We start from the raw sequence: 22,503 nt of genomic DNA on the forward strand, positions 1-22,503 counted from the left end.
CGGAGTGGCCGAGCGGTTCTAGGCGCTACAGTCTGGAACCGCGCGACCGCTACGGTCGCATGTTCGAATCCTGCCTTGGGCATGGACGTGTGTGATGTCCTTAGGTTAGTTAGGTTTAAGTAGTTCTATCTTCTAGGGGACCGATGACCTCAGAAGTTAAGTCCCACAGTGCTCAGAGCCCTTTTTCTTTCTTTTTTTTTTTTTTTTTTTTTTTTTTTTTTTTTTTTTTTTTTTTTTTTTTTTTTTTTTTTTGAAACGTTGCTGTGATGCCTCGTGTAAGGAGGAGAAATGCGTACCATCACGTTTCCGACTTTGATAAAGGTCGGATTGCAGCCTATCGCGATTGCGGTTTGTCGTATCGAGACATTGCTGCTCGCATTGGTCGAGATCCAGTCAGCAGAATGTGGGTTCAGGAGGGTAATACGGAACACCGTGCTGGATATCAACGGACTCGTATCACTAGCAGTCGAGATGACGGGCATCTTATCCGCATGGCTGTAACGGATCGTGCAGCCTCGTCTCGATCCCTGAGTCAACAGATGGGGACGTTTGCAACACAACAACCATCTGCACGAACAGTTCGACAACGTTTGCAGCAGCATGGACTATCAGCTCGGAGACCATGGCTGCGGTTACCCTGGACGCTGCATCACAGACAGGAGCGCCTGTGATGGTGTACTCAACGACGAACCTGGGTGTACGAATGGCAAAACGTCATTTTTTCGGTTGAATCCAGGTTCTGTTTACAACATCATGACAGTCGCATCCGTGTTTGGCGACATCGCGGTGAACGCACATTGGAAGCGTGATACTGGCGTATCACCCGGCGTGATGGTATGGGGTGCCACTGGTTACACGTCTCGGTCACCTCTTGTTCGCATTGACGGCACTTTGAACAGTGGACGTTACATTTCAGATGTGTTACGATCTGTGGCTCTACCCTTCATTCGATCCCTGCGTAACCCTAAATTTCAGCAGGACAATGCACGACCGAATGTTGCAAGTCCTGTACAGAAAATGTTCGCCTGCTGCCCTGGCCAGCACATTCTCCAGATCTCGCACCAACTGAAAACGTCTGGTCAATGGTGGCCGAGCAACTGGCTCGTCACAATACGCTAGTCACTACTCTTGATGAACTGTGGCATCTTGTTGAAGCTGCATGGGCAGCTGTACCTGTACACGCCATCCAAGCTCTGTTTGACTCAATGCCCAGGCGTATCAACGCCGTTATTACGGCCAGAGATGGTTGTTCTGGGTAGTGATTTCTCAGTGTCTTTAGCCGAGCGGTCCAAGGCGCTGCAGTCATGGACTGTGTGGCTGCTCCCAGCGGAGGTTCGAGTCCTCCCTCGGGCATGGGTGTGTGTGTGTGTTTGTCCTTGGGGTAATTTAGGTTAAGTACACTCCTGGAAATTGAAATAAGAACACCGTGAATTCATTGTCCCAGGAAGGGGAAACTTTATTGACACATTCCTGGGGTCAGATACATCACATGATCACACTGACAGAACCACAGGCACATAGACACAGACAACAGAGCATGCACAATGTCGGCACTAGTACAGTGTATATCCACCATTCGCAGCAATGCAGGCTGCTATTCTCCCATGGAGACGATCGTAGAGATGCTGGATGTAGTCCTGTGGAACGGCTTGCCATGCCATTTCCACCTGGCGCCTCAGTTGGACCAGCGTTCGTGCTGGACGTGCAGACCGCGTGAGACGACGCTTCATCCAGTCCCAAACATGCTCAATGTGGGACAGATCCGGAGATCTTGCTGGCCAGGGTAGTTGACGTACACCTTCTAGAGCACGTTGGGTGGCACGGGATACATGCGGACGTGCATTGTTCTGTTGGAACAGCAAGTTACCTTGCCGGTCTAGGAATGGTAGAACGATGGGTTCGATGCCGGTTTGGATGTACCGTGCACTATTCAGTGTCCCCTCGACGATCACCAGTGGTGTACGGCCAGTGTAGGTGATCGCTCCCCACACCATGATGCCGGGTGTTGGCCCTGTGTGCCTCGGTCGTATGCAGTCCTGATTGTGGCGCTCACCTGCACGGCGCCAAACACGCATACGACCATCATTGGCACCAAGGCAGAAGCGACTCTCATCGCTGAAGACGACACGTCTCCATTCGTCCCTCCATTCACGCCTGTCGCGACACCACTGGAGGCGGGCTGCACGATGTTGGGGCGTGAGCGGAAGACGGTCTAACGGTGTGCGGGACCGTAGCCCAGCTTCATGGAGACGGTTGCGAATGGTCCTCGCCGATACCCCAGGAGCAACAGTGTCCCTAATTTGCTGGGAAGTGGCGGTGCGGTCCCCTACGGCACTGCGTAGGATCCTACGGTCTTGGCGTGCATCCGTGCGTCGCTGCGGTCCAGTCCCAGGTCGACGGGCACGTGCACCTTCCGCCGACCACTGGCGACAACATCGATGTACTGTGGAGACCTCACGCCCCACGTGTTGAGCAATTCGGCGGTACGTCCACCCGGCCTGCCCACTATACGCCCTCGCTCAAAGTCCGTCAACTGCACATACGGTTCACGTCCACGCTGTCGCGGCATGCTACCAGTGTTAAAGACTGCGATGGAGCTCCGTATGCCACGGCAAACTGGCTGACACTGACGGCGGCGGTGCACAAATGCTGCGCAGCTAGCGCCATTCGACGGCCAACACCGCGGTTCCTGGTGTGTCCGCTGTGCCGTGCGTGTGATCATTGCTTGTACAGCCCTCTCGCAGTGTCCGGAGCAAGTATGGTGGGTCTGACACACCGGTGTCAATGTGTTCTTTTTTCCATTTCCAGGAGTGTAGTTTGAAGCTTACGGACTGATGACCTTAGCAGTTAAGTCCCATAAGATTTCACACATAGTTGAACATTTTTTTCTCAGTATCTATGCACCCAAATTGCGTGAAAATGTAATCACATGTCAGTCCTAGTATAATATACTTGTCCAATGAATACCCGTTTATCACCTGTAATTCTTCTTGGTGTAACAATTTTAATGGCCGGTAGTGTATCTGTACCCAAACAATCTGCGTGTAGTATTACTCAACTGAAGGTGACCCATAGTTGTAGATATGTTTGTGAATCGCGTAACTGAGGAAGGATTTGGATGCCAGTCCGGTATTCACGTAAGGGGAAGCCGCCCGAAAACCACATCGATGCTGGCCAGCACGCCGACCCCCGTCTTTAATCCGTCGGGTGGATTCGATCCGGGTCCGGCGGACCTCCCTGTCACTGAAGCGCCGCTCTAACACAGACGGCTATGCAACGGGCACTTTTCGAAGTTTTCCATGAGAGAAATCAATCAACTTCCACTACTCTCCCTCTCGTTTGGGCATTGACAAGTGGGCCATTGTTCCTTTAGAAGCTTTGTGAAACGCCTGAGAGATTAATTGTCCTGTCCGAGGCTCTAATGACGCCGGAAAAATGGAGAACAGAGTTATCGGATTTAGTGTCTTTTGTGGCAGTACTTCAGTGAAGTGGAGATTTGGCAAGACGAGCGTGGAAACCTAGGAGGGCGACAAACGATCTTTGGACCGTCCAAAGAGACGGAGAGAGGCGGTGTTAAATGATAGATTTTATATTGTTTTGTTTTAGACGTACCGATTACCTGCACCTTCCACAAATTTCTCTTATTAGTTTCTCCGTGTCTGCAGGAATATGAAAACAGTGCTTACAAAGTCTAGGATGTTTCAAAAAATTGATCCGGCTTCACACCTTCTACACGAATCTTGATATAAACGGGGTAGATTTTAGCGTATGCATAGGAACTAAAAGTTTAACTTGGCGCCAGTAGTAAGTTGCCGATTTATGTGGTTCCCGGTTAGGATATCTCCAGAGGAGCTAGCTCGCTCGTTCGTTCATTACCAAATGTGCACCGAGTCAACACTCGGTGCCGGCCGTTTTGGCCGAGCGGTTCTAGGCGCTTCAGTCCGGAACCGATCTGCTACTACGGTTGCAGGTTCGAATCCTGCCTCGGACTGGATGTGTGTGACGTCCTTAGGTTAGCTAGGTTTAAGTAGTTCTACGTCTAGGGGACTGATGAGCTCAGATGTGTAGTCCCATAATACTTAGAGCCATTTGAACCATCAACACTCCGTCTTTCATAGTTGAAAGTTGGTGACCCATCGTACAATCCTCTAAACAGTCTGTCTCCATTTTTCCCGGTCTTCTGCATATCGGATTAGCGGATCGCATATGTTGTCTGTCTATTCCTTTTTTACCGAGAGGCGTAGCGCAGTGGTTTAGCACACTGCACTTTCATTCGGGAGGATGGTGGTTCAAACTCGCGTCCGGCCATCCTGATTTAGGCTTTCCGTGATTTCCCTAACCTGCTTAAGGTAAATGTATGGATGGTTCCTTCGAAAGGGCACGGCCGCTTTCTTTCTCCATACTTCCGTAATTCGAGCTTGTGCTCCGTCTCCAGTGACCTCGAAGAGGATGGGAAGTTTAACACTCGTCTCCTCCTCCTGCTCTCCATTGTCTGGTCCGTCCATCATCTCGGTAGTCTTCCCTACAACCTTTTCTCTTCGACTTTGCCTTGGATGATCATATTTTCCTAGTTATCCTCCTGTCGTCGAACTAAGCGACCAAAGAACTGCAGCATTCACTGTAAACAAATACTGGACAACCTCTTCTCAGCCCGACTTCTTGGAGGATTGATTTCTTGGTCCGTTTGTCCATCCGTGATATTCTGAGCAATCTCCTATATGTCCACATCTCAAAATCATAAATTCTTATGTGGTCCCCTTCAGTTATTGTACACCTTTCAGCGCCATAAAGGAAAGCTGGTAACACCAGAGACTTCAGCACTCTCAATTTAGTATTTATGGTTACCGCTCGGTCTTTTCAGATCGTTGTCAGCTTCGACGCAGCATTCCTAACCAGAACAGTTCTAAGCCGTATTTCCTGTGCAGAGCCACTCTACTCTGAACACCTGGGGGCAAACAGACAAAGTGATCAACTTCTTCATATTCTGATGGTACATCAGCGGCTGGTAGTGACTCACCTCTGTAAATTACCATGATTTTCGTTTTATTCTCATCAAGTGACAGTCAAAGTTCATCATTTTCTCTCTTCACTCTGTCCAGTAATTTTGCACATAATATGGCATCATCAGCAAATCTTAAATTATAGATTCTTTGTCCTCCAATTCGGATCCCACCAGTCCAGTCATCAAGTGGTTTTTTCATAATATATTCTCCATAGATGTTAAATAGAACTGGTGACACAATGCATCCGCGTCTAACTCCTTCACATGGTTCAAACGAACTTGAAATAGTCTTATCTGTTCTGATTACTGCCTTGCAATAAGAGTAAAGATTTCTGACCAGCGTAATATGATGATCACGAACGCCCATCTTCGCTAGCACCTCCACAGCTGTTTCCATCGAACGCAGTCTAAAGGCTTATGATACTGCAAGAAACACAGAACTAAAGGGATACTGAATTCTCCACATTTTTCAATTAGCCGCCTAACATTAAGAATCTGTCCTCGAGTTCTTTTATGACGCACAAGCCCACCTTGCTCTGATGGTATTTCTTCATCTAAGTACTCGTAGGTTCTCAGGCGTTCATGAATGACATTTAGAAGAATGTTGCTGCCATGCGAATTCAGTCAAACTGTTCTGTAGTTCTCATAACGCTGTGCGTTTCCTTTCTCATGAAACGGAATCATCACCGACATGGTCCAGTCTTCCAACCGCGTTCCGTTATTCCATATATTGTTACATACACTGATCAGCCACAATATTTTGACCGCCTACCTATAAGCCGGTATGTTCCCCTTTGACACGGATAACAGCAGCGATGAGTCGTATCATGGACGAAATGAGGCTTTGTAGGTCGCTGGAGGGAGTTGTCAACACATCTGCACACACATGTCATCTATTCCCGAAAATTCTGGGGAGGGTAGCGATGAGCTCTGGTTCCACGTTCAGTCACACCCCAGATGTATTTGATTGGTTTAGATCTGGCGAGTTTGGGGGGCCAGCACATTAACTGGAACTCGACACTGTGTTCCTCGAACCACTTCATCACACTCTTAGCCTTAGGACATGACGTATTACCTTGTTGAAAAATGCCACTGCTGTCAGGAAACATGAACGTCATGAAGGGGTGCCAACCAGTGCACGATACTCCTTGGTCGTCATGCTGCCTTGCAGGAGCTTCACTGGACCAATGTATGGCCACGTGAATGTTCCCCAGAGCAACTTATCTCCGTCCCACAAGCAGCTGTTCTCCTGGAAGACGACGGATTCACGCACTCCCATCGGCATCATGAAGAAGGTTTCGGGATTCTTCAGACGTTGCAATGTTCTGTCACTACTCCAACGCCAGTGCCGAATGGTCACTTGCTCATTTCTGCCGTAGTTGCCAATGTTGTGTTGTTAACACTGGCACTTGCATGGGTCGTCAGTTGCGGAGGCCATCGTTAGGAATGTTCGGAGCACTGTGTGTTCAGACACACCTGAACTCTGCCCAGCATTAAAGTCTTATGTTAGTTCCGCCTCAGTTCACCACCTGTCCTGTTTTACCAGTCTTCCCAGCCTATGACGTCTGACATATGTAATGAGGGCTGGCTGCAGAACCCCACAATGTCACCTTGGTTTCGCCATGAGATGAAGATACTCGCCGTAGCACTCCTCGGACACCCAACAAGTTATGCAGTTTCAGAAACGCTCGTGCCCAGCCTCCGGGTCATTACAATCTACTCTCGGTCAAACTCAGTTCGTGCGTCTTCCCCATTCTACTCATGGTCGACACGCTCACTGGTATCACATGCATGACGCATGTGTCTGACTAGCAGTCATTCCTCGACAGGTGAAGCTGCTGTGGCTTGGATGGGTTTATACCGATAGTAGGCCGGTGATCATAATGTTCTGGCTGGTCAGTGTATTTCATGCGTGATTTCTAAACCCACATATTGGCTGTAACAAAGGACCGTATTTCGTTTTGCGTTCGCCGATTCAACAGGTGACATTCAGCTGTACCTGGGAGGCGTGAATTTCATGTCCATTATAATTATCCGGGCTGTTATGCCGTGGTTGGTTGATGAATTCTGTGTCAATTCCCAACGTTTCGTCTCCGACTGCGGGAGACATCTTCAAGGGGGTCCGTAGCTCGACGGAAGGTCCAACACACTCACTGGCTCGCTACTGACATAACAGCCCGGATAATTATAATGGACATAATATTTCCGGCCGTGAAAGTCTACATTTTAGTATCAGACGTGAATTTGCTAACATTCCGCCTCCATAGCTCGGTGGTCAGAGTGTCAGACTGATATGCGGAGGATCCGGGATATATTTCCGGTTACTAACAGGAATTTCTCCTCGGTGGGAGGACTCGAGGGGGTGCACTCGGCCTCTTCATGCCTACTGAGGAGCTACTTGAGTGGGAGGTAGCGGCTCCAAGGTGTGGCAACCTGACTAGGGACCAGGGGAGAGGTGTGCTGACTACATGCGCCTCCACAGCACATCCAGGTGACACCACTGAGGGACGGCACTGAAAGGCCCGACGGTCTCAGTAGACGGAGCTTTAGCTTCGGATTTTATTAATAACTTGCGAAACTGGCAATCCTTCTCTTGTGCCCCATTCCCTCTCTCAGTCCATATTCTCACCCCCCCCCTTCTCCCTCTCTCCTTCTCTCTCTCTCTCTCTCTCTCTCTCTCTCTCTCTTTCTTTCTCCGTGCATCTCCTCCTCCCTCCATTTCTCTGTGCATAACATCCTCCCCCCATCTCTCTGTGCATAACATGCTGGCCCCGCTCTCTGTCCATCTACTCCTTCCTTACCACCCCCCCCTCCACGCTCTGTCCATTTCCATCAGAATGTTCAGTAAAGTACGAGATTTTTGGTAACAGCGTTTCCCCTTTATATATTTTATATGTATTTATATATATTATATTTAACTATCAAACTGATTTTTTTCTGTAATTAAAACCTGCGACAGGAGAAATGTCAAACTGAAAGCAAATTTTTTTTACTTTTCTTTTTCATGCCAAAAATGCCATTACCATCCAGCCGTTCTCAAGTGATACTCCTTCACAATTGATTTTAATGTCCGACTTTTCCGCAGGATTTTACGAAAATTTTCTTTCATAAAAATCTTGTTCTGACAATTAGGAACACAACAAAGACGAAAATCAACCAAATTTGTCGAGTTGTTCTTAATTGATGATATTTCATACACGCGGCAGTTCATGTTAATTTCCAACTTTTCCGTTAAATTTTCCAAAAAAATTTTTGGTACGAACGTTGTCCTGACAGAAACAAATAAAACAACAAAAAAACCAAATCTGTCGAACCGTTCTTAACCGATGATAATTCATATACGCGGCAACTGATTTTTATTTATGTAGATGGGAAAGGCTATATGCGGTAGAAAGAATATTAGTTTAATGGTTTAAATGCCCTGTAAAAAAGGAAACGAAACCGCAGCTGTCAAGAAGCACGGTCTCCGGCACGAGCAGTGTTTAGCATTGCGCATGTTGCTGTTACGTTCAACAGATGGCGCCCCAGTAGGTATACAAAAACACGCGCGTATTGGAATGCAATGTTGTGTCAAAATTCCAAAGCAATCGGTGAAAATTTAAGATTTTTGACAAGCCAACGTTTAAATTTTTATTCCTGCAGATGGATGAAAGAGTTTGTGTGTGCGCCCCCCCCCCCCCCCTTCCTGCCTTCCAATAACTTGGATGACCTGCGACGCCGCACGGAGGGAGCATTATATGCAATAAATCTAGACACTCGCGAAGGCATGGGCGCAGTTGAACTATCATCTGAATGTTTGTCGTGCATCTGATGGAGGGCACATCCATGATTTTTCAGAGGTAAATTAAAACTTTAGACCTACACGTTATTCTAAGAAATACACAAAGGTTGTATGTGCATGCATGTGAAAAGTGTACAGTTCTTTTGAAAAAAAATATTAACAATCACACTATAAAACCGTTACATCCGTCTGTCTGAAAATGCTGATCCCCCGAACTACTAGATGAATTTTCACCCGATTTTCAAAGGTAACTTGAGCGTAACTTGAGACAACATACAGGCTTTATTTCATCAAAATAGGAACACCGGAAAAAGATATCGTAATTTAAAGTTCTGTATAAAATAATCTGCTCAGCTTATGAGATGGAATCCAAAATTTTCGGGACTGGTCCTGTCACCTGGAAAGTAGGAGTAGTAGATCTTTGCACCACTAGGTGGCGAGAGCTTCATATCTGATGAGTCAGTGTGCGGAGTGGCATTCATCTGGGAAACGTGTTTGCGTGTCCACAGTGGTTTCTGTAATACTCTGTGTTTGGTGTGTGGCGATTTGACGATGGAACCGCGAACAGAACAGCGCGTGTGCATCAAATTCTGTCCGAATTTCGGGGAAAGTGCTACGGAGACCCTTGCAATGATTCAACAAGTGTTTGGGGGATAGAGCAGGAGCCATACGCATGTGTTTGAGTGGCATGCTTGGTCCAGGGCCAGCCATACAGACGTCGAAGATGATGCTCACACTGTAAGGCCCATTAGCCGCTCAACGCCAGACATTGTTGCCAAATTTCAACAGTTGGTTCGTGCGGATCGACATCGAACCATTCAAGACCTTGCGGATGAGGTGGGTATTGGTTATGGGACATGTCAATGAATGTTGACTGATGAATTGGGCATGCATCGTGTCGCCGCAAAATTTTTGTCAAGGATCTTGACTGCCGATCAGAAGGCACAGCATGTAGAAGTGTGCACGGACCTTCGTCAGACGGCATCTGATGATACAACCTTCTTGTCACGGGCTATCACCGGCAACGAGAGCTGGATTTATGGTTATGATCCAGAGACAAAGCAACAATCGTCCTTGTGGAAGAGCACGAGCTCTCCAAGACCCAAAACAGCGAGACAGGTGAAGCACAAAGAGAAGAGCATGATCATGGTTTTCTTTGATACCAAGGGAATTGTGCACAAAGAATTCGTCCCAACCAAACAAACAGTGAATTCCGCGTACTACTGTGACGTTTTGCGACGGCACCGTGAAAATGTGTGGTGATGACGGCCCGAACTTTGGCATCAAGGGAACTGGCTGCTGCATCACGACAACGCACCCTGTCACATGTCCTTGCTCACCAGGACCTTTTTGGTAAAAAACAACATGGCGGTTGTACCCCGCCCACCTTAATCGCCAGATTTGACACCTTGCAACTTCGCGCGATTCCCAAAACTGCAACTCAAGTTGAAAGGCCGTCGGTTCGACACTCTAGAGAGGATTCAAGAAGCATCGCTGGCAGTGATTAACACGCTCAAGGAACAGGACTTCCAGAAAACGTTTGACCAGTGGCAGAAGTGCTGGGACCGGTGTGTACGTGTGGATGGGAACTACTTCGAGGGTGATGGTGATCATTAGTCCAAAGGTAAGGTTTTCAACAGATGCAGCACCAGTCCCGAAAATTTTGGATAGCACCTCGTAGTCGTTCTGATGTTTAATCATCGTGGTGTAACACACCAAACAATCAACAAGTGGCTTTATTAGTTTTGTAGTACACCAAAGAATCAAAAAAACGGCTCTGTTATTTTTTTTATCTCAGTGACTGGTGTATTTTCGGTAGTTTATGTCAGTGACAGAATTAAGAGCCGCAGCGTTATCTTTGTGAATTCACTTTGCTGAGCTATTTTATAAACTTAATGACAATGCTTTGCTTCGTGTGATACGTTTTGTTTACATTTGACTTCTTTCTTATGAAAGTGTTTTTTTAACTCAGTCACAGAAGTATTCACAGAAGTTTACGTCCCCGCTCGAGTTAAGAACCGCAGTCATATCTGTACAAACTAACACTGAATTTGCATAACTAGGATATATAGAGTCACTGATTCCGCTTTTTATATTAAAAACTTAATGACATTGCTTTGCCCCTTTCGATAGACTTTATTTGTAACCTTTGCTAGGAAAAACAGATCTATGAAGTTTGCTTTGCGATTTGGGAGCCTACTCATTACATTTTCATTTAGTTTTATTTACTAATAAAAATGCCTGGGAAACAGTCATGCCTTTGTGAATACACCAGAACGCCTAAAAGAGTGATGACTACGTTGTTACAAGAATCCAGTGAGGATCGTGAGGCGAGATTTGCTGTGGCTCAAGCACATCAGGCTTTAACTTCCTCTTTGGAATCTCGTTCCGGAAGCAGGTGTGACGTAACTTTGATCAAGAACGTCGTGTGTTACATCGCTCTTCAGCACCCCTCATTCACAGAGGCACAAACTTACTTCTCCCCAATGTAAAATCGTAGAAGTCGATATTTTCACAACAAGTGGCGCAGGCCAGTTTTTATACCCGGAATCCTGTTCATTTATAAGAATTTACCATTGCACTTTAAACATGTGCAATTCCCAGTGAGCTTATGTTAAGCTATGACCATAAACTAAGTACAAGAGCACAGGCTGCATGTTACGGACATGGACCTTAGTGGCTGTTGCTTTTCGCAGAGTCAGCTCTACATGGCACTCTCCAGCATCAAACGTTGTGCACAAACAAGTCAAAAATAAATTCCACGCATATGAAGTCACTGGAACACCTTTAAGTAAACAGTCAGAAAACACAGGGTTTCTCAGATAGATTGAAATTTTTTTTAAATGTACAGGGCTATTACAAATGATTGAAGCGATTTCATAAATTCACTGTAGCTCCATTCATTGACATATGGTCACGACACACTACAGATACGTAGAAAAACTCATAAAGTTTTGTTCGGCTGAAGCCGCACTTCAGGTTTCTGCCACCAGAGCGCTCGAGAGCGCAGTGAGACAAAATGGCGACAGGAACCGAGAAAGCGTGTGTCGTGCTTGAAACGCACTCACATCAGTCAGTCATAACAGTGCAACGACACTTCAGGACGAAGTTCAACAAAGATCCACCAACTGCTAACTCCATTCGGCGATGGTATGTGCAGTTTAAAGCTTCTGGATGCCTCTGTAAGGGGAAATCAACGGGTCGGCCTGCAGTGAGCGAAGAAGCGGTTGAACGCGTGCGGGCAAGTTTCACGCGTAGCCCGCGGAAGTCGACGAATAAAGCGAACAGGGAGCTAAACGTACCACAGCCGACGGTTTAGAAAATCTTACGGAAAAGGCTAAAGCAGAAGCCTTACCGTTTACAATTGCTACAAGCCCTGACACCCGATGACAAAGTCAAACGCTTTGAATTTTCGGCGCGGTTGCAACAGCGCATGGAAGAGGATGCGTTCAGTGCGAAACTTGTTTTCAGTGATGAAGCAACATTTTTTCTTAATGGTGAAGTGAACAGACACAATGTGCGAATCTGGGCGGTAGAGAATCCTCACGCATTCGTGCAGCAAATTCGCAATTCACCAAAAGTTAACGTGTTTTGTACAATCTCACGGTTTAAAGTTTACGGCCCCTTTTTCTTCTGCGAAAAAAACGTTACAGGACACGTGTATCTGGACATGCTGGAAAATTGGCTCATGCCGCGACTGGAGACCGACAGCGCCGACTTCATCTTTTAACAGTATGGTGCTCCACCGCACTTCCATCATGATGTTCGGCATTTCTTAAACAGGAGATTGGAAAACCGATGGATCGGTCGTGGTGGAGATCATGATCAACAATTCATGTCATGGCCTCCACGCTCTCCCGACTTAACCCCATGCGATTTCTTTCTGTGGGGTTATGTGAATGATTCAGTGTTTAAACCTCCTCTACCAAGAAACGTGCCAGAACTGCGAGCTCGTATCAACGATGCTTTCGAACTCATTGATGGGGACATGCTGCGCCGAATGTGGGAGGAACCTGATTATTGGCTTGATGTCTGCCGAATCACTAAAGGGGCACATATCGAACATTTGTGAATGCCTAAAAAACTTTTTGAGTTTTTGTATGTGTGCGCAAAGCATTGTGAAAATATCTCAAATAATAAAGTTATTGTAGAGCTGTGAAATCGCTTCAATCATTTGTAATACCCCTGTAGTGTTTTGCGTAAGTTAAAACGTACCTTAAGTTTCTGTAGAAGAAATGGTCTTCTGAAATCAGGTAAAACTTTTTAAAATGCCCTGTATTGAGAATGACATCCATGGGAAGCACCGCACAGTTTAAGCCGTCTTGTCACGGTTCGCACGGCTCCCCCCCTCTCCCCCCCCCCCCAATTGGAGGTTTGAGTCCTCCCTCAGGCATGGTAGTGTGTGTTATCCTTAGTGTAAGTCAGTTTAAGTTAGAGTAAGTAGTGTGTAAGACTAGGGACCGATGACCTCAGCAGTTTGGTCCCATACAAATTTCCAGTTTCCATAGGAAGCAATTCTCAGCGTGAATGGACACATGTTATATGCAATATTTTATTCCAATTAGTCTACACTACCACTTCATAAAATAATTACCATTGCTGCTGACACACCCTTTATATACATCGCACCATGAAAATAGTGATGCACTCGATGAGAACGCATTGCTTTCCTGCATTAGTATTCAGCAGACTCGACTCTTAGGCGCATTGGCGTAACCATGGAGTTAACAACAGCAGCATCGCTCACAGTTCAGACAAAATAAAACATGCAGCAAAATGTGACAAGAAATTAAACCACTGCAACTTGGAGAGTCAGTGAGCTGACTGACAAACTACTGAAAGAAAATTTTACTACAGCTGTTTGGATTATTTCTCATAAATGGTAGAAGCTTCTATTTGAAATCCAAAATTATCTACATCTGTTAAATTACTGCATTTAACAAATGTAAAAGGCAAATGAAATTCAGAATCTTAAATATTTTGGGTCAAATCAGTTCCTAGCTGATTCAAGAAATGGAAAGTTTATGAAACTTCCTGGCAGATTAAAACTGTGTGCCCGACCGAGACTCGAACTCGGGACCTTTGCCTTTCGCAGGCAAGTGCTCTACCAACTGAGCTACCAAAGCACGACTCACGCCCGGTACTCACAGCTTTACTTCTGCCAGTACCTCGTCTCCTACCTTCCAAACTTTACAGAAGCTCTCCTGCGAACCTTGCAGAACTAGCACTCCTGAAAGAAAGGATATTGCGGAGACATGGCTTAGCCACAGCCTGGGGGATGTTTCCAGAATGAGATTTTCACTCTGCAGCGGAGTGTGCGCTGATATGAAACTTCCTGGCAGATTAAAACTGTGTGCCCGACCGAGACTCGAACTCGGGACCTTTGCCTTTCGCGGGCAAGTGCTCTACCAACTGAGCTACCGAAGCACGACTCACGCCCGGTACTCACAGCTTTAGTTCTGCCAGTACCCCGTCTCCTACCTTCCAAACTTAACAGAAGCTCTCCTGCGAACCTTGCAGAACTAGCACTCCTGAAAGAAAGGATATTGCGGAGATATGGCTTAGCCACAGCCTGGGGGATGTTTCCAGAATGAGATTTTCACTCTGCAGCGGAGTGTGCGCTGATATGAAACTTCCTGGCAGATTAAAACTGTGTGCCCGACCGAGACTCGAATTCGGGACCTTTGCCTTTCGCGGGCAAGTGCTCTACCAACTGAGCTACCGAAGCACGACTCACGCCCGGTACTCACAGCTTTAGTTCTGCCAGTACCTCGTCTCCTACCTTCCAAACTTAACAGAAGCTCTCCTGCGAACCTTGCAGAACTAGCACTCCTGAAAGAAAGGATATTGCGGAGATATGGCTTAGCCACAGCCTGGGGGATGTTTCCAGAATGAGATTTTCACTCTGCAGCGGAGTGTGCGCTGATATGAAACTTCCTGGCAGATTAAAACTGTGTGCCCGACCGAGACTCGAACTCGGGACCTTTGCCTTTCACGGGCAAGTGCTCTACCAACTGAGCTACCGAAGCATGACTCACGCCCCGTACTCACAGCTTTACTTCTGCCAGTACCTCGTCTCCTACCTTCCAAACTTGCCAGGAAGTTTCATATCAGCGCACACTCCGCTGCAGAGTGAAAATCTCATTCTGGAAACATCCCCCAGGCTGTGGCTAAGCCATGTCTCCGCAATATCCTTTCTTTCAGGAGTGCTAGTTCTGCAAGGTTCGCAGGAGAGTTTCTGTTAAGTTTGGAAGGTAGGAGACGAGGTACTGGCAGAAGTACAGCTGTGAGTACCGGGCGTGAGTCGTGCTTCGGTAGCTCAGTTGGTAGAGCACTTGCCCGCGAAAGGCAAAGGTCCCGAGTTCGAGTCTCGGTCGGGCACACAGTTTTAATCTGCCAGGAAGTTTCATATCAGCGCACACTCCGCTGCAGAGTGAAAATCTCATTCTGGAATGGAAAGTTTAGTTATTAAAAAACAACTGTATCAAATGGCTTCGTAAAAATATCCATGATTAAAATTAAAATAGTAAACAACATACAACGGTAACAGAATGTTTGAGTAAACTGCTTACTTGGCCGTGGCTGCGTATGCAGCCGCAGTGGCGCTGCAGTCAGGTAGGATGGTGACGCCACTGCTCGGGAAACAACGGCCGGGTCTGCGCAGCAACGCAAATTAAGAAGATGCGAGATCAAACAGAGCACTACCGAAATCTATAACAAACTAAAATGAAACGATAACTAAATCAAGACCCTACGCTGCCGACAGGCGTTGATATACATCAACGTGGACGGTTGAAAATGTGTGCCCCGACCGGGACTCGAACCCTGGATCTCCTGCTTACATGGCAGACGTTCTATCCATCTCTTAAAAAAAAAAAAATCTTATTTTGTTCGATTGTTCGTTGCCTTTGTTCGGAGCGGACGTCCCATGACACCCGTTCAAATTTAGCGTTGAGCCGTTCACTCACTTTTTTTTTTTTATTAGAGAGGACATATAACTCTCTGACCGAACACGCTGAGCTACCTTACCGACCATCTGAGCCACTGCGGGCACAGAGGTGGGCGACCGCAGGGACTTATCCCTTGCACGATCCCCATGAGACCCACATTCGCAACTTAATGTTCACACACTACATTCGTAGTGCCCCTGCCCATTACACACATTACTCGCGGCAGACCATCTTACCGAGTCCTGTAAGAGTTGGGGCAGTGCATGTGCATCCACACAGAAGAAGAAAGTCAATGGCCGATTAGCCTTAGCTATATGAAGATGGTATCTGTTCTTTCGGACATGTCTGAAAGGACAGATACTATCTTCATATAAGAAACTAAAGCTAAAGTTAGATTACACAATTACAAGCCGATTAATGCACAAAGCAATACATCGTTAGAAGGATGCCCAGAGAGGGGCACGACAGTAAAATGGCCAGGCTCAAGTGACAAGGCCTAATCCTACAGGAGAACTTTTAAAATTTGTCAGTAGCCACAATAAAAGTGACTTAAGCATTGACGCACAAAAAATTCAAGAGATCATTTCATAACGCCAGGCAGTGACGGGGCTTAAATAAGTGGCCTAAATATTTCGTCAGTTAGAACCAAAATTATAATTACAACTTCGCCGAATTTTCAGGGAACTGTTGCTACTAATAAGCAATTAGCATAATTCGGCCTGCAATTAATGGCCGTTAGGTAAGAGTAAACAGTCAATCTGTAGAACTCCAACCTAACACCGTGCTGATACTCTGATGTCATATGTGAGGAAACGGACGAGTTGTGGCGCCCTGAAAATATTCTAAGTTCGGAGTTGGCGTGGCTGCGATGGGGCCTTTCAGCGGACCGCGGCTGGTCGGCGGCTGCCGGCGTCCAGGCCTACCACGTGGCTGGGAATTCCATCTTGACACTCTGTCGATGAAGGAGACATTCCGGGAGTGCCACAGTTGGCGGACTTTGTGAAACCTTAATGAGAGACATTTCACGGTTCGCATAGAAATTAATAGTAGCCACATGAATCATGATACCTCAATAAGAAACAAGTGCATTACCATTATTTGCATGACGATTCTAATCATTACTTTAACGTTTCGCATCTGACTGTAAATTATACAAGTAACACCCAGCAACGAATTTCCAAAAACCTAAACTGTTCATCCGATGTTGTCGACAGACATAGAAAGCTGTTAAGGTAAACCTAAACTGATATGAATTACAGGCATGTAACTTGAATAGTACATGTCTTATTGGAGGTCAAAGCGGCCAATTACTACCGATCGCGTCAGGCCATAAGTACTCCATAGTTACATGAAAAAACGGTGGCAGCAAGCTTATAAATATATTTATTCATCTATGTCTTAGTTTTATCTGATATATACTATTCATGAAGAAATTGGTCAGTTACACTACTGGCCATTAAAATTGCTACACCAAGAAGAAATGCAGATGATGAATGGGTATTCATTGGATAAATATCTTATACTAGAACTGACGTGTGATTACATTTTCACGCAATTTGGGTGCATAGGTCCTGAGATATCAGTACCCAGAACAACCACCTCTGGCCGTAATAACGGCCTTGATACGCCTGGGCATTGAGTCAAAGAGAGCTTGGATGGCGTGTACAGATACAGCTGCCCATGCAGCTTCAACCCCATACCACAGTTCATCAAGCGTTGTGACGAGCCAGTTGATCGGCTACCATTGACCAGACGTCTCCAGTTGGTCAGAGATCTGGAGAATGTGCTGGCCAGGGCAGCGGTCGAACATTTTCTGTATCCAGAAAGGCCCGTACAGAACCTGCAACATGCGGTCGTACATTATTCTGCTGAAATGTAGGGTTTCGCAAGGATCGAATGAAGGGTAGAGCCACGGGTCGTAACACATCTGAAATGTAACGTCCACTGTTCAACGTGCCATCACTGCGAACAAGAGGTTACCGAGACGTGTAACCAATGGCACTCCATACCATCATGCCGGGTGATACGCCAGTATGGCGATGACGAATACACGCTTCCAATGTGCGTTCACCGCGATGTCGCCAAACACGGATGCGAACATCATGATGCTGCAAACAGAACCTGGATTCATGCGAAAAAATGACGTTTTGCCATTCTTGCACCCAGGTTCATCGTTGAGTACACCATCACAGGCGCTCCTGTCTGTGATGCAGCGTCAAGGGAAACCGCAGCCGTGGTCTCCGAGCTGCTGCAAACGTCGTCGAACTGTTGGTGCAGATGGTTGTTGTCTTGAAAAGTCCCCATCTGTTGACTCAGGGATCGAGACGTGGCTGCACGATCCGTTACACAGCCATGCGGGTAAGATGCCTGTCATCTCGACTGCTAGTGATACGAGGCCGTTGGGATCCAGCACGGCGTTCCGTATTACCCACCTGAACCCACCGATTCCATATTCTGCTAACTCGACCAACGCGAACAGCAATGTCGCGATAGGATATACCGCAATCACGATAGGCTCAATCCGACCTTTATCAAAGTCGGAAACGTGATGGTATGCATTTTTCCTGCTTACACGAGGCATCACAACAACGCTTCACTAGGCAACGCCGGTCAACTGCAGTTTATGTAAGAGAAGTCGGTTGGAAACTTTCCTCATGTCAGCACGTTGTAGGTGTCGCCACCGGCGTCAAACTTGTGTGAATGCTCTGAAAAGCTAATCATTTACATATCACAGCATCTCCTTCCTGTCGGTTAAATTTCGCATCTGTAGCACGTCATCTTCGTGGTGTAGCAATTTTAATGGCCAGTAGCGTATTTACTGTGTTTTAGAAAGCACAGACATTAGGCTACTGGCTTACTTGGGTTCTATTCCTTTCATATATGTTTAATTTGTTTATAGTCCAGACGTAAGAATATTTATTTCATTTCAAGTTATTTAAATGTAAATCCAGTATTTCGGATGTGTTTCATTATGTATGTCAGTATGCGTTGGGTTGGAGACAGGGCGCCAGCCGGTGTGGCCGAGCGGTTCTAGGCGCTTCAGTCTGGAACCGCGCGGCCACTGCGGTCGCAGGTTCGAATTCTGCCTCGGGCATGGATGTGTGTGATATCCTTAGGTTAGTTAGGTTTAAGTCGTTCTAAGTTGTAGGGGACTGATGACCTCAGCTGTTAAGTCCCATAGTGCTCAGAGCCATTTGAACCATTTTTTTGGAGACAGGGCGGGAGCGGGCTAGCCAATCACAGCGATCGTTCCAGAGAGGACACGTGGAGAGACTGTATGGAAGTGAGGGAGGAGTATCGCTTCGAGAGAGGACGGGGGGGGTTCTGAACAGTGCGGCAGGAGGGACAGTCGCACAGGACACGGAAAGAGTGCTGGACAGTACGGCGCGACGGACAGACGGTCGTGGGAAAGACTTGGAGAGTGGAGCAGTTTGCGTGTGGTGGTGGGAGATAGAAATATTTCGTAGTGCCGACTTGTGCACTTGCGAGATTTCTGTGGCTTCTGCAGTGAAGACATAGTATGCGTTTAGAAGTGAATATCTCGCGAGCTGTGTTGTTGCCCATAACTAATTACGTGAAGTAGGAATCTATTGTTTCCCCTTTATTCAACTCATATTTTATTTAATTGCTGCAGCATGGACACCAATAAGTGTTTTACAGTAATAAACGGCATTCTTAAAGGTACTTCTGCTATCGAACTTGCAGAATTCATTTAATTGCAATCTTTCATTTATAAATGTCTATGTTGCATTCATAACTCGCAATTGCTGAGTGATAGGAACCTTCGACCATTTGATTCATGTGTGTATTCATATTGTATACTGTAGACTCAGCAGTATTTGGCTTGCAATGCGGCAACTGCGTATCCCAGCCCCTAGACAACGAAACCAGCCTAAAATTTTAACATTTCAACTCTGAGTTTGAGGGTACGTAGTTGAGGGCCACTCGCATCATATACCATTTGAAAGCCCGCATATAGTGTGTGACAACCATTAACTCACTGTAGAACAAGCGACAAGGAAGCTTAATCAATATCCTTACTTGTTTGTTGTTGAGGTCTTCAGTCCAGAGACTGGTTTGATGCAGCTCTCCATGCTACTCTATCCTGTGCAAGGTTCTTCATCTCCCAGTACCTACTGCAACCTACATCCTTCTGAATCTGTTTAGTGTATTCGTCTCTAGGTCTCTCTCCCTCTGCGATTTTTACCCTCCGTGCTGCCCTCCAATACTGAATTGGTTATCCCTTGATGCCTCAGAACATGTCCTACCAACCGATCCCTTCTTCTAGTCAAGTTGTGCCACAAACTCCTCTTCTACCCAATTCTCTTCAATACCTCCTCATTAGGTATGTGATCTACCCGTCTAATCTTCAGCATTCTTCTGTAGCACCACATTTCGAAAGCTTCTATTCTCTTCTTGTCTAAACTATTTATCGTCCATGTTTCACTTCCATACTTGGCTACACTCCATATAAATATTTTCAGAAACGACTTCCTGACACTCAAATCTATACTCGATGTTAACAAATTTCTCTTCTTCAGAAACGCTTTCCTTGCCATTGCCAGTCTACATTTTACATCCTCTCTACTTCGATCATCATCAGTTATTTTGCTCCCCAAATAGCAAAACTCATTTACTACTTCAAGCGTCTCATTTCCTAATCTAATTCCCGCAGCATCACCCGATGTAATTCGATTACATTCCATTATTCTCGTTTTGCTTTTGTTGATGTTCACCTTATATCCTCCTTTCAAGACTATGTCCATTCCGTTCAGCTGCTCTTCCAGGTCCTTTGCTGTCTCTGACAGAATTACAATGTCATCGGCGAACCTCAAAGTTTTCATTTCTTCTCCATAGATTTTAATTCCTACTTTGAATTTTTCTTTTGTTTCCTTTACTGCTTGCTCAATATACAGATTGAATAACATCGGGAAGAGGCTACAACCCTGTCTCACTCGCTTCCCAACCACTGCTTCCCTTTCATGTCCCTCAACTCTTGTAACTGCCATCTAGTTTCTGTACAACTTATTTAAAGCTACTTATACAGTTAACAAGGAAAGATTTTGAAATTTCAAGGTTCCTGAAAACAACGCCCAATAAGACGGCCCTTGCGGCCTGTACTGCAATGCCAATAAAACAAGTAGAGTAGTAATTTAAAATCGCGGGTTCTCTGGGGAATACGGGTAGTACAATGTAGAGCAGGGACAGACTTTGACCCATTCCTATAGAACGTCTTGCAGCCCAAAACACAGTAACCGCGCACAATTTAATGACCGCAAGATTCGTATAAAAGGTCGAAGAGGCAGCACCTCGACAACAAGGCACTAACAGACCATAACGTGTAACAGCCTGAAATTGCTCACAGGATCCGCGACCCCATCGAACTGTGCAGGCGGAGGACCTCTTGGAACGACGGGCTAGTCGTCGAATGGACCGGTCTGCCCGTTTCCCCGAGTTGGATCCCACAGAACACGCGGCGAATGCATTGCGTGGTCGTATTGCAGCGCGCCCACATGCACCAGCGAACATACAGCAGTTCTCATCAGCGCTAGTGGAGAAATGGAACGCCCTACCACAATAACTCCTGACTTCTGCGTAAATTTTGTCTTTGAATAAAGGTATCATTTCTGTTCGTCTCGTCGCCTATTTCTTTCAGTTAGCTTCTACCGTATGCCTTAGCTGTTCTTTCCATGTATGATCCAAGTTTCATCGAGCTCTGTTAGTTGACGACATGCGCAGAGTGAAGCCAGAAGGTAGAAATATCGCGAGGAAATGGGCGTCGCAGCGGTGGACACCACGCCAGCCTCTAGCATGGCGCGACGCGCTGTGGTGTCCGTATGTCAACACGCCGCGGCGAGCTTACCGTGTGTGCCGTCGCTGGCTTTGTCGCAGACGCAGCGGGAAAACCGCTTCGTGTGCCGTGCCGCCCACGTCCACGTATCAACGCGTGATCTCTGGAAGCTAACGGCGTATTAAGTACGCTGCGAGCTTCACAAACATCGTTACGGGACGATTAACATCCGGGACTCTCGGGGAGGAGAGCTGTCAACTCGCTACTCGAATATTAGCGCTCAGTCACGTCGAGGTTCTGTTCTCACATTAAGCGGTTTACCACTAGCCAGCACGTACATGTAGTCCTTAAACCACCACACGCGATACATTACGCAACAGCGATATTTTAATTTATTCCCATTCTGTTATAAGACTGTTAGATGTTTCTTGGCCCTGTTAAAAAGTCTGCTCTAGCAACTTCAACTAGATTTCTCTTTTATAGATTATTGAGCACTTCTCTGACGCTCTTACTCTCATTAAACATGTAATGATACGTGAGCCTCACTGCCCGTTTCTTAACTAACTTGTGCCTAATTTTATTCTGAGGAGCTCAGTAAGTATGTAAATACCAAATGAAGCGCAGTTGGACAGCAAGAAACTGTTTAGCGCGCAATCCCCACAACGATACTAGTTGTGAATCTTTGAGTATGGACTCTAAAAAAAAGCAATTGATTTATTAAAAAGAAAAAGAGGACTGTTAATCTGTATCTTGTGAGAAGACGGCGTGTTGCTAAGCCGGCGCTCAGAACGTATTGTTACATGTAATGAAAATTGCTATTTTAGTGATAAAACCGAGTAAAGTGTGTGTAAGAGTTGCCAAACACTTATGTATGCAAATTTTCTGGAAGTGAAGAATAGAAATATCTTGTTTTTGTAAAAGGATGGTTCAAATGGCTCTGAGCACTATGGGACTCAACTGCTGTGATCATTAGTCCCCT

The 22,503-nt window shown here is 46.2% G+C and overlaps 1 protein-coding gene and 1 non-coding gene across 2 annotated transcripts in view; one reads left to right on the forward strand and one right to left on the reverse strand.

The window, feature by feature from the left end:
- The window catches only part of LOC124794816, a 552,259-nt gene that overhangs the window by 333,694 nt on the left and 196,062 nt on the right, over positions 1-22,503 (forward strand). The window lies entirely within an intron of this gene.
- Trnas-uga lies at positions 14,739-14,813 on the reverse strand. The gene has a single exon. It is a non-coding gene; the product is annotated as a tRNA-Ser (tRNA).

This window comes from Schistocerca piceifrons, chromosome 4 (genome assembly GCF_021461385.2).
Source record: "Schistocerca piceifrons isolate TAMUIC-IGC-003096 chromosome 4, iqSchPice1.1, whole genome shotgun sequence".
In the NCBI taxonomy this organism is placed as follows: Eukaryota; Metazoa; Arthropoda; class Insecta; order Orthoptera; family Acrididae; genus Schistocerca; species Schistocerca piceifrons.